General features: G+C 37.9%; 1 protein-coding gene across 1 annotated transcript in view; it reads right to left on the reverse strand.

Annotated features, from left to right (window-relative positions):
* LOC306755138 (forkhead box protein J3-like) overlaps nt 1–4,841 on the reverse strand; it is a 77,254-nt gene extending 72,413 nt beyond the window's left edge. Inside the window, exon 1 of the mRNA XM_079239411.1 lies at nt 4,709–4,841. The gene's annotated coding sequence lies outside the window, so the exon portion shown is untranslated. The remainder of the gene's footprint in view (nt 1–4,708) is intronic.
* Between the last annotated feature and the right edge of the window lie 6,141 nt (nt 4,842–10,982).

Here is a 10,982-nt window from a genome sequence, read left to right on the forward strand (position 1 = left end):
AATTGCTTTGTATTTACAAATATAATTATTTGGATTATTAAAATGTAAACATGCTTCAAATAGAGAGTCAGTTCAAAAAAGATCCCACAAAAACAGGGCCTTTTTGTTGCTACCAAAACTACCTCATGAAATCATTGTGCAGTTATGCAAGCAGCCAGTTCCTACATCAATTAGCCAAAAAAAATTTAGGATTTTAACTCTTAATCACAGCAAGGTATAAACAGTTCAGTACAAACGTACAAGAGAATATTTTTTTAGGATTTTTGGCGAACAGCAGGTATCAAAACTGTGATTAAAGATGAGCATGCAATCTCAGAATTTGACCTTCTCTGACATTGCAGGAAGCATTTAAAAAGTTAACTTCTTTAGTTTGACAGTTGTGTGATTTTAGTTGGTACACCAACAAGATTATGAGAAATATGTAATAAAAATAAAAGAGGATATGGACGTTGATGAGCAAGAAATCTTTTTCCTCAAAATGAAGAAAAAAAATCTAAACATACCACTCTGCACTGTGGATGGTGCTTTCATGACTGGGAATATTGTCTCTTCAAAAGAGCTGAGGGAATGTGTGTGATTGAACGTATTCACCCATTAGACTTTGTAGCTGTGATGCACTCACTCAGCTGTATGCATCACTAACAGCTAACAGTCCCCCGCTGCTAGCAGGCTTTTAGACTGAGAGAGGCTTTACAGTTCTGCATTTTAATAGAGAACTTTGAATGGAGTGACGGGGGATGGGAAAGAGAAGGGGGAGGAGGGAGCCAAAGGAAAGAGGCATCAAAATATTTTCACAGAAAAATGAAGTAATAACAAAATACCCACCCGGAGCGTGCGGAGCAGAGGGGGTTTCTGGAAAGGACTGCTCTGGCAAGTGTAAGGCTAACATGTCAAAAGAAAGTCTGTGGGCATACTGAGCGCTGACAAGTCTACAAGTGTGGGCCATTCAAAGGAGAGAGGAAAAGGTCCAAAAAGCAGTATTGAACGTCTTAATTACTTTCTGCTTTAGCAAAACATACCCTTGAAAAGGTCCAATTATAAGATATCAAGGCAAATCAGCTGCCCTCATGGTGACTGTCTGCTCATCCTTAAATGGAGCCGGGTTAAGCAATTATCGTTTGATACTTTTTCCTTTATACAAGAGACCTGGTGAGGCATCAATGCAATTCACACTTCGAAAGCAAAGTTCTCTCGGTAGCTTTAGTCCTTAGGAGACTAGTCAGGGAAACTAACATTTAAAAGGGAAAAATAAGGACAAAAGAAATCAGTATTACATGGTGTAATATTTTATCAATGCTAGAACACTTTCCTCAACTGATTTGTGTCAAAAAAGTCCATCCAGAAGCATCTCAATTGAAACTGAACACACCATTCACACCATTTTTCTCAGGTCTGAAAGAAAATCTGATTGAAAGAAGGCTACAAAATCAGGAGGCTCGGTTGAATCCCTCTGGGCCTGGAATAAAATATTGAAATTACTAAACCCACACAGATTGCAACACCTGAAAATATCTGCCAAAGTAGAGGGAGTAAATGATCCACAAGACTTACTACTACCAAGTAGGAAACTACTATCAGAACTGGAGATTCTGACAACGGCAGAGTTAAAAAGGCATATTTAGTCATAAATAAAACATAGGAGTGCAGCATTTCGGCAAACTTCCCCAACGAGAAGTCCCAAGAGAGATGGGATGCTGTTTGTGAACTCATGCTTTGCACAGTAAAGGAGGCTATAGCACTGCGTCACCGCGACTGAAACTACATTCCCATATCCAGTCCTATTCAGCAAGGACTAGTCCTCTTTAAAAATTCATTAATTTACAGCAAAAATAGATTAAAGCACCCAACTGCACCAACCTAAAAAGTTTGGCTTGCGAATAGCATTAATAATGGAAGTGAACATCCCAAACCTCGAGGCCCAGGCTCAGAGGCATGGCTTAGGTTTTGTTGCGCTTTATAATGGAGAGTAATTTACATTTTTTAGAAGTATTACAGCTTTTTGATGCTTGTTTATAATTGCATTGTTTTACATGCAAATTGGATAACAATTGTTACTCATTAAAACATAACCAGAAGAGTGCAGCACTCTCAGCCTGTGTAAGACACAAGCTTTACATCAGGTTCACAATGGAAGCTATGCGCTGAACTCTTGTCGCTGGCAGCACATCTGCAGAGTTCAATCCAAATAACAGCCCTTTAAAGGTGATCATCCACTATCTTATCTCTCACATCTTCCCTTTTGAAATCACAGCAATGCTTTGCAAACTGAATCAAAGAGGATTTTGACAAGATAAAAGGATTTGCAGCATTAGAATTCAAATTATGTGTAGTTTCCTGGGGACATGACAAAAATCACAGCGACTGCGAGCACTCAGAGAACTTAAAGGTACTTGAAAAGTGAGTATGCCTCCTCTAATGGGCTGTCAGGTTTATGAGCTTAGAGCCTGATGACAGAAGATGCCTTTATGTAGGTAAATCAATATCTGATTACAGCTTGTTTATTTATAAATAATAGCCTGGTGCGAAGCTCTCCATGTCCACTCACTGACACACTTGTGGTAAATAAAAGGTCATTTCAATAGGCACTTTTAAACAGCTGATAAATGACATGACCTGAGGTAATTAAAGTGAACCGATGACCCACAGTGGCCTGATAATTAGAGGAAGATTAGAACACTTCCAGCTAAAATGACGCTTCATGTCTTTTAATAGCCACTGCTATGCCATCTTCCAGAAATGCAGTTAACCAACAGCCCCTTTAGCAAAAGTGTTCGTGATGAAGAAGAGCGGAGAGCTTCCAGGCATCAATCCATGCAACAGAAGTCTGTGGGTGTATGCGGTTGCGAAAAGCATATTGTTCCTTATTAATTTTCTCATTAAGTAAACAAATCTTTTCAAGGTTAAACACATTATTTACACCAGCTACAGTATGAAAAGTCGATGCTGAAGTTAAACGTTTCTGCTAACACCTTCTGAATGATACACACTAACCTGGATCCTGCTGTGTTTTTCAATAAAACAGGCCCTGTGTGAATACGGCACAGACACCTGGGGGGGGGGGGGGGGGGGGGGGGGGGCTGAATCTATCTCTATTTCATATTTTCATACTAAAACTGGACTTTATTTAAAAAATTCTTTACAAACATTATCTGATGACAAACAAAACTTTTTGCTGCAAGTACAGTGTCTAGACTCCATCATAAACTTGGAGGTGAATCAGCAATGGAAGACAATGAGCTGAACGCTTTCTGCCCAGTTACTTAGGAAGTTCCACAAAACGAGTATATTACAAATCATAACGAACACACAACTAGACAACATAGAAATGAGACAACCATCACTGACTTTGTGACAGCATATGGAGTTCATCTTTATCAAAGAAACTGTAAATGCCTGCAGTGCATCCACAACTAACCCTTCATTCAACTTTCAAAAAGTCATTACTCCACTCGCTTCTTCGCATTGCATTTGCTGACATTGACGATAATTACAACGACCTTTCCGATGATAAAACACAAATCAGTAAAACGTTATGATGGTTCCTTCTCTTCACGTTTCATGAAATTCTGCATAACGTTTTAATGAGGCATTTAGGGCTCTAGGAGTGATGTGCTGAGAAAGCCTACAATGGCAATCAGCAGTGAGTGTGGCAGCTGTTCAGCAATTAAAAAGCCAAATTACCCTCAATCAACACCATTTACAAGCACAAGTAAATCTCAGAGCAAATAATGATGAGAGAAATCTGTTCAGACAGCTCTCATCTTGATAGGAATTAGAGACGCATCCAAATCAGGAGTGGGGTGTTCTCACAAACACTCAGACTGTCACACACACACATCTCCTCTTGTCTGTATATTTTTTGTGAGGTGAAGTTGGACAACATTGACTGGCTGCAGAATGCAGAAAGACAATGACTTCTTACAACATAAGAAGTTGCCTTTCATCCCTTGATGAAATGAAACTGCATAGCTTCATGAGCGGAAGCTGATGGAAAAGCAGCTTGCTGAAAAAGAATCTCTGCATTTAAGGCCTGTTTTGGTATATTAAGGATATTTGATTATTCTAATCTAATTCATAAAAGAAAAAGAATAGTGCTTACAAAAGCACAGATTAATGTAAAATCTGTAAATTAGTTCAACATGAAAATAGTTATGACACATTTCACATGTCTGACTTGACATTAAACACAATGAACACTGAGAGCCTCTGATAACCTTTCCTGCAGGCTGAATGTTCAGGGTATAAACTTATTAAAGTGTGTCAGGAAAGGAAGTTAAGTCTTGGGGAATCCCTTTGGACCGGTCACATCAGTGTGGAGCTTGCTGTCCTCAGGTTGTTTTGCTTGTCAGCTGGACAGCCAGTTCAGAAGTCTTTAAAGCTATTCTCTAAATACAAGTCACCACTTTGAGAACTGTTTAAATAATACCCATTTTCTCCGCGGCATCTCAAACGACATCCTCACTATGTTAGTGTCACCAAAAGGCTTTGATGGTAAACTTGCAGAAGTTGACTTTTACCGACGGACACACCGCGCAACGACAAACCGCTCCAGCGGCCGCATGCATGCATCTTGTCACGGGCAGCGAACTTGTCATGGCCAGCCATTAAGTAGAACCACTGTTTCTTAACAAATAATGTCACAATATATGATTAGCTGCCACGTATCTTTATGACTTACATCCAAAAAATTACTGTGCATACTACTCACCGTCGTGCATGAATATGCCCGGCTCAGTTGGTTTTTTTTTTTTTTTTTTTGTACTCCAGACGCCTATGATTGTGTGCTTGAAAATTCTCCCCTCGAGGACAAAAGCTCCCGCGTCGTCTTTGTGCTGTCACCCGAGCTGCAGGTTACGGTGCTCCTCAGGCGTCAGACCCAGCTGACCGCTGCTGTGGTCATTCGACACTCGTCACGGAAAGCCTCGACCGGCTATTCGCGTCTGAGCTCAGCGAGAGAAGATCCCGGGTCTCAGTGCTCAGTGCTCCGCTGATAAGCCACCGGAACTACTTCCAGCGCCAGCCGGAGCACGTTGAAGATAAATTCATGCACCACAATAGGAAAATATGAAATCACATCCATTTAACTAGTTCCCAATTTCAATATTAATGAGATTCTGAAAGGACATGCCCACCATAAATAACTGTAAAATAGCATGTTATAATTATATACCACACATGTAATTACACTTTGCTTGTAATAATAGAAATTATGTCAAGTTTATTTATTTATTCAATTAAATAGACCCTAATCATCATCCTTCCTGCCATTCCAGTGACTTTGGCTGTATCTTTAATGGGATAAAACTAAAGAAAAACATGAAAGCATTCAAATCCCATAACACGCAATTATAATAGGCAAGGAAATTTGTATCAATAGTAATCTTTAAACACTGCTAACAGTGGCACTCTGTATCCCCCCTCAGCCCTTTGCAAACAGATTTGGAGATGACGGTATGTGGAGCCTATTTTTTATAGCTGAGGTATTCTTCAGTCCAAACCTGTTCGTTTGTAATTAAATACAGGGAGAAACCTGATGTGAAGGCACAGCGCACCCACCTGGAGAGGATATCAGTCACAGCATAATGATGACACTAAACATTTTCAGACACACTTCAGTGATTTGTTTGCACATTTCAGAGTTTAATCTCAGAGTCGGTTTGGTGTTATACATATTTGTTCCTTTAAATACACACTTTGAACATATAGAAAAATTCATATAGAAAAATAACACATTTTCCATCTTACCCTTAACTAAATTCTTGATAGAGCCACGAGTAATAAAAAAAATGCAGAACAAACATGTACAACTTTATTCCAAGAATTAAAAGAACAGACAATAAAGTCTTCTCTTTAAACCAGAGCCTGCTGCAGCATCTCTGTGAAAAACTGCTTATCAATTACAGTGGCATTCTCAGGCAAGACACAAGATTGTCAGAAAAGAGATTCACATCTGTGTGGACAGCGTAAACTTCTACATATTCTAAATAGTAAACATATAAGTCCTAAAATTTTACTAGTGATCAGCTACCATCAAAATCTCAAAATGGAATTGTTGTTTATTTTCATCTGAAACAATTTAAACAACAAAATAAGTAACGTAGAAAAAAATACATACATACCCACTAGTTAGTCAGTGTAGGATTAGCAACGTGCCCTGCCTCTTACCTCTTTTCCAATTCAGGGTCTTTGTGCCACCCTGAACTGGTTTAAGAAATGGGAAATACACGGGTAGGAAGGAAACAGACTGACAAGTCTGTGAATGGATCGCTTAACTTCAAGTAATGCCACTGAATTTAAAATCTACTGAAAATTGTTACCTTGACATTGAAAGTCATGTGGTGGGTAGTATCAGGTTACATTTTTTTTATTAGAAGGTTTTCGCAGATGTGATCATCTTTAAATTTCCAATCTGGATACAGGGCCTTTTTTTTTTTTTTTTTTACCTTGATGGAGGAATGCACTTTAAGGATGTTCAATCTTGCTGCTAATAGCAGCACTGTTTTGGCTATAAGCTCCGCATGTCTGAAAACATTAAGGCATTGTGAGTTATATTTGTTTCTGGATTTATATTGCAGTCTTCAGATTGTTAATGTCCCTTCAAAAGGACAGATATACAGAGTTGAACACAATGTTTTTGGCATAGTTGTGACATGACAGCTAATGCTAACATACAGTTTGCTTTTTGATATGATAATGCAAACTGTGAGACTGGAAATTTTAATGTCTGACCCTCCTGTGCACCCACAGTATTTTCTAAGAGTATCATTTAGTTTATTGATATAAAAGTGATCAATTGTTTGGGGCCTTAACATCTTAATATAATCATTAGAAAATAATAATTGATGAAGAAAAGAGTTTTTGATTAAATGAAAATTAATATTTTGTAAGCACACATCAATTCGTCCATTCTGATGCTGTTAGAAGTACAAACGGCAAAGTTTTGATCTCAGGGTTCACACTTAACACCTTACAGGGGCTAAAAACTCATAAATATTTGGTTTGCCAAAAGAACACATGTATGTCTGATGGGACTGAGGTGAACTGTTTGTCCTCACAGTCTAGCACAATAACCCTGATGTCAGTGAAACCTGTCAGAACAAATTACTATCAGATGATGTCTTCTATATAGATATTTTTATATACATATAATATTAGGTAAAGTGCAACAATATAATTCAGAAATATTATTTTTTAATTGTATCCCAAAGTAAACTTATTCAACAGATATTATAGATTACCTGTGATGAACTGGTGACCTGTCAGGGTGTATCTTGCCTCTCGCCAGATGATTGCTTGGCTCCAGCTCTCCGCAACCTTTAATTGGACTGTGTGGTTAGAAAAATGAATTTGGACAAAGCAGTTAGAAAAATGATTGAATCAATAATATAGATTAATAGTATCAATAATTTTTATAATTATATTTAATTAGTCAAATAATGACAGGTGGAATTTTATGGACAGTAATGAATATTTTCCACGTGGTTCATGAGTCCATAACTAAACTTTGGGCCAGAAAACAAGATTTCCCAACAATGGCCAGAAGACCTTGAAAAAGAAATAGGCTCACAAGAGGTTTAAATAAAAAGGGGAAAAGAAATATACCAAAATGTCAGCCATTATAGTGCCATTAAAGTGTATTACAGTAATCCAATCTAGAAGTAATTCATTGTATTATGAAGAGAAAGAGCATGAGAAACCAAAGAGAAGACGATGTAAGCAAAACTGCACAACTTTTGTCTGCTGTGCACTAAGTAAAATACATGGGTTATAATATATCACAAATCTATGAAAGTAAAATATTTAGGCACTTATCTATTAACAGTGTAGGGGTAAGTCACAGTTCACAGTTGTTTTTTCTGAGAGTGTGGTGAAGTGATGCATCAGTAGGCATTAAGGCTCATAAACAGCTCAGTGCTGCACTCCTCTGGATGTTGAGGTTGTTTGCAACAACATTTGTCATAACTGATACAGCAAGCAATAAAATCTGCCTACATCCAGATAGATAGATAGATAGATAGATAGATAGATAGATAGATAGATAGATAGATAGATAGATAGATAGATATGGACAGACAGATGTAATCTGGTATTTTACCAGCAGAGGGCGCTCTAACCTTACAATATTTTTAAGCTGGCGAAAAGCATTTTGAATGAATGTTGAGCATAATTATATTTAACATTAACGTGCAGGTCGTGTAACTCTGACCTGTATTGTCTTCTCTACACTGTCATGCTTTTAAATCAGCGTGTTTTTGGGGCATGACTTCAACAATGGATGGTCTGTTCACCTCGTGATGACAAAAATGGTAATGGTCATTAGCCGAATAATCGGATCTGATTTTTTATCCAAACACTCTTTGGCTTGTTCTGAAAGTTATTCATCCCTAATGTTGTCATTTCTATCTTATATCTAGAAGAGCATGTGATATAAAAATCCTTGCAGGCTACAAGCACATCTGCATCCTGTATGTTTGATGCCTGGAAGAAAGGAGACTGCAGAAGAACAAGCTGTTGTTGCTAAGGTTACATATCAGACTAAAGTTGTTTATAATGTGAATAGCATTAATAAGAAAAGATTATGGTCTTGCTCAGTGGTTAAAGGGACTGAGTCTATTCTGCAGCTTTTGTGATGGTTGGGGAAGCATGACAGGCTCCAACACTGCAAGAAAACACAACTTCTGACAAGTGAGGACATCTGATGCGAGGTGTCTCACGATGCAGAGCAGACAGGGCAGGATTAAAAGTGCACAAGCCTCTGGACCCACAGTGTTCCAGGGGCCCCCTTCCCCACGGCAACATTGTGAAAATTGTGAATTATACTCTGTGAAACGACATTTCTAACATCTCTCAGCCAGTGGTATCAATAGCAATACACTAGACACTGTTGTGTGACTATCTGGCTTTATGTACATTTTGTTACATGTCTAAACTGCTGTTGTATGCCCTACGTGGGCCCCAAGTGGGCATGGGCCCCTGGGCCTTTGCTCATAATGTCAATTGGATAATCCGGCCTTGAGAAAAGACCAGTTTCTTGAGAACAGACCAGTTTCACTTGCACCAAATGTTGCTCGTACAATAGACAGAAAATGCAGCTTGGTTTATGATACCTATTAAATGAATCAATAATGACTTTAATGATGTCATGATTTTATTCCTTGCATATGATGACACTCACATGTAGTTGGTGAATATTAAGCAATGTCATATTTGTTAATTGTTTGGTGTTGATACTGGAATGACCAACTATACACAAATAAGAGTACTACCTGCAGAATCATTTAATTTCCACCATCACAAGAGTAGAGGGGAGGGGACGTCTCTCCAGCTACAACCTCCCAGACTCACGGTGCCAAAACTGAAACCATGACTAACAGCCAACTTAACATGCACCTAACCATGAATGAAAGTAGGTCCATAACAGTGATTCAATAGCAGTACTTGAACTTACTTGGTAACAATGATAACAGAACTATTGTTGTTACCAGCTCAATACCCATGAGCCTTTGCGGCTATGTTAGCTCCGAACACTACAATATATTTTCCATATACAGTATTTGTTGTGTATGAGGACACCGACCAAATTACTGTTAAATTAATTAATCAAACAGTCAATGAAATATTGTATTATTTTCAACTTAAGAAGAACAATATTTCTTCATGTGCCCAGCCAGACAAGCTGGAAACAGACTTTTTTTCTCATGTGACTGGAGAATTATGGAAAGGGAATGGAAAGTTTATACACAATGCTAGATTATGTTATATTACCAAACTCCAACAAAATGCCATGGAGTGAAGGTAAAAAAGAAAAAAAAAGATAATTAATATGGGATGTAAAACTATTTTAAATGGGGTAAAAACCATTTAATAGTGGGGGAAAAATTACCTACATGTGCAAGTTTCACATGTCCAAACTCTAAAGACAAATAAAAAAAAAACAACAACTTCTGAGAACAGCTGTTTTTTGTTGGTTTTTTTTTAAAGGTTTTGGACATTATTGATTGGGGTTGTAAACATTTCTGCGTGAAGGACATTGTGTTGTCCCAAATTAAATATTAATAAAGCAGAAAGGGGGAAGACTTTTTGTCAGGGCAAGAAGTTATTCTTTCCAAGAGGACAAGAATAGTGGAAATTCTGGTTTTTAACTGGTTTAAACTCGTGCAATTTTGGTGTGACCACGGCCAGGAGAATAAGCAAATTTGCATTCCATTCATTGTGTAGGAGTGACGATAAAGGGCTGTGTGAGTGGGAAACGTGTTGACAAATGGCAGATTATTTTGTAGGACCCACATTTTGCAAGAGGACTATTTCAGCATGATACCAATCTAAAGCTAACTGCCAAATTTAATTTTATTTCTAGAGAGGAAAACCGTGGCCTGGCTGAGTGTACCTCCTGACTTAACTCTAGTAAATAAAAAATATTTGTGGTAGGCTGCATAGGGTAGTGAAATTGTACAACAGAATCACTGTTGTTGTTGCGGCACCTTCTCACTAAACCCACACCACATGCATGGATTTGTTAGTTGTAAAAATCAATGCTCTAGCCAAAATACATTTTATCCATGATTAAAAGTATCCAATTATAGTATCAAGAAGCCGCTGTTGACAACATATCCAGGCATGTAAAGATAACTACTACTGGATTGCTAATTTGATTCTCTATGAAGTGCAGAATCATGAGGGGCGTGTTTCCAAGCTAATGTGTTCAATTAAAAATTTACATCAGGAGTCATGACATCTTGTTAAAATGCAAGCCCAGCTTAATTTAAAAAAAAAAAAAAAAAAAAGAAGAAAAAATATGGCTACTAACATATGTTTTGATTTGACTGAATTACCCATCAACAATAACCATTGCAGTCATTTATGCACAAGGACAGAGGAAGGAAGAGAAGTAGGTCATTCACATTACTTCGCTCAGCCGACAGCTGTCCATAGATGGCGTTGTTAAACAAAAGCCATCGTTTAAAAACAAGTTTTCAGTTAAA

Source organism: Telmatherina bonti (assembly GCF_933228915.1).
Source record: "Telmatherina bonti genome assembly, chromosome: 4".
NCBI classification, from domain to species: Eukaryota; Metazoa; Chordata; class Actinopteri; order Atheriniformes; family Telmatherinidae; genus Telmatherina; species Telmatherina bonti.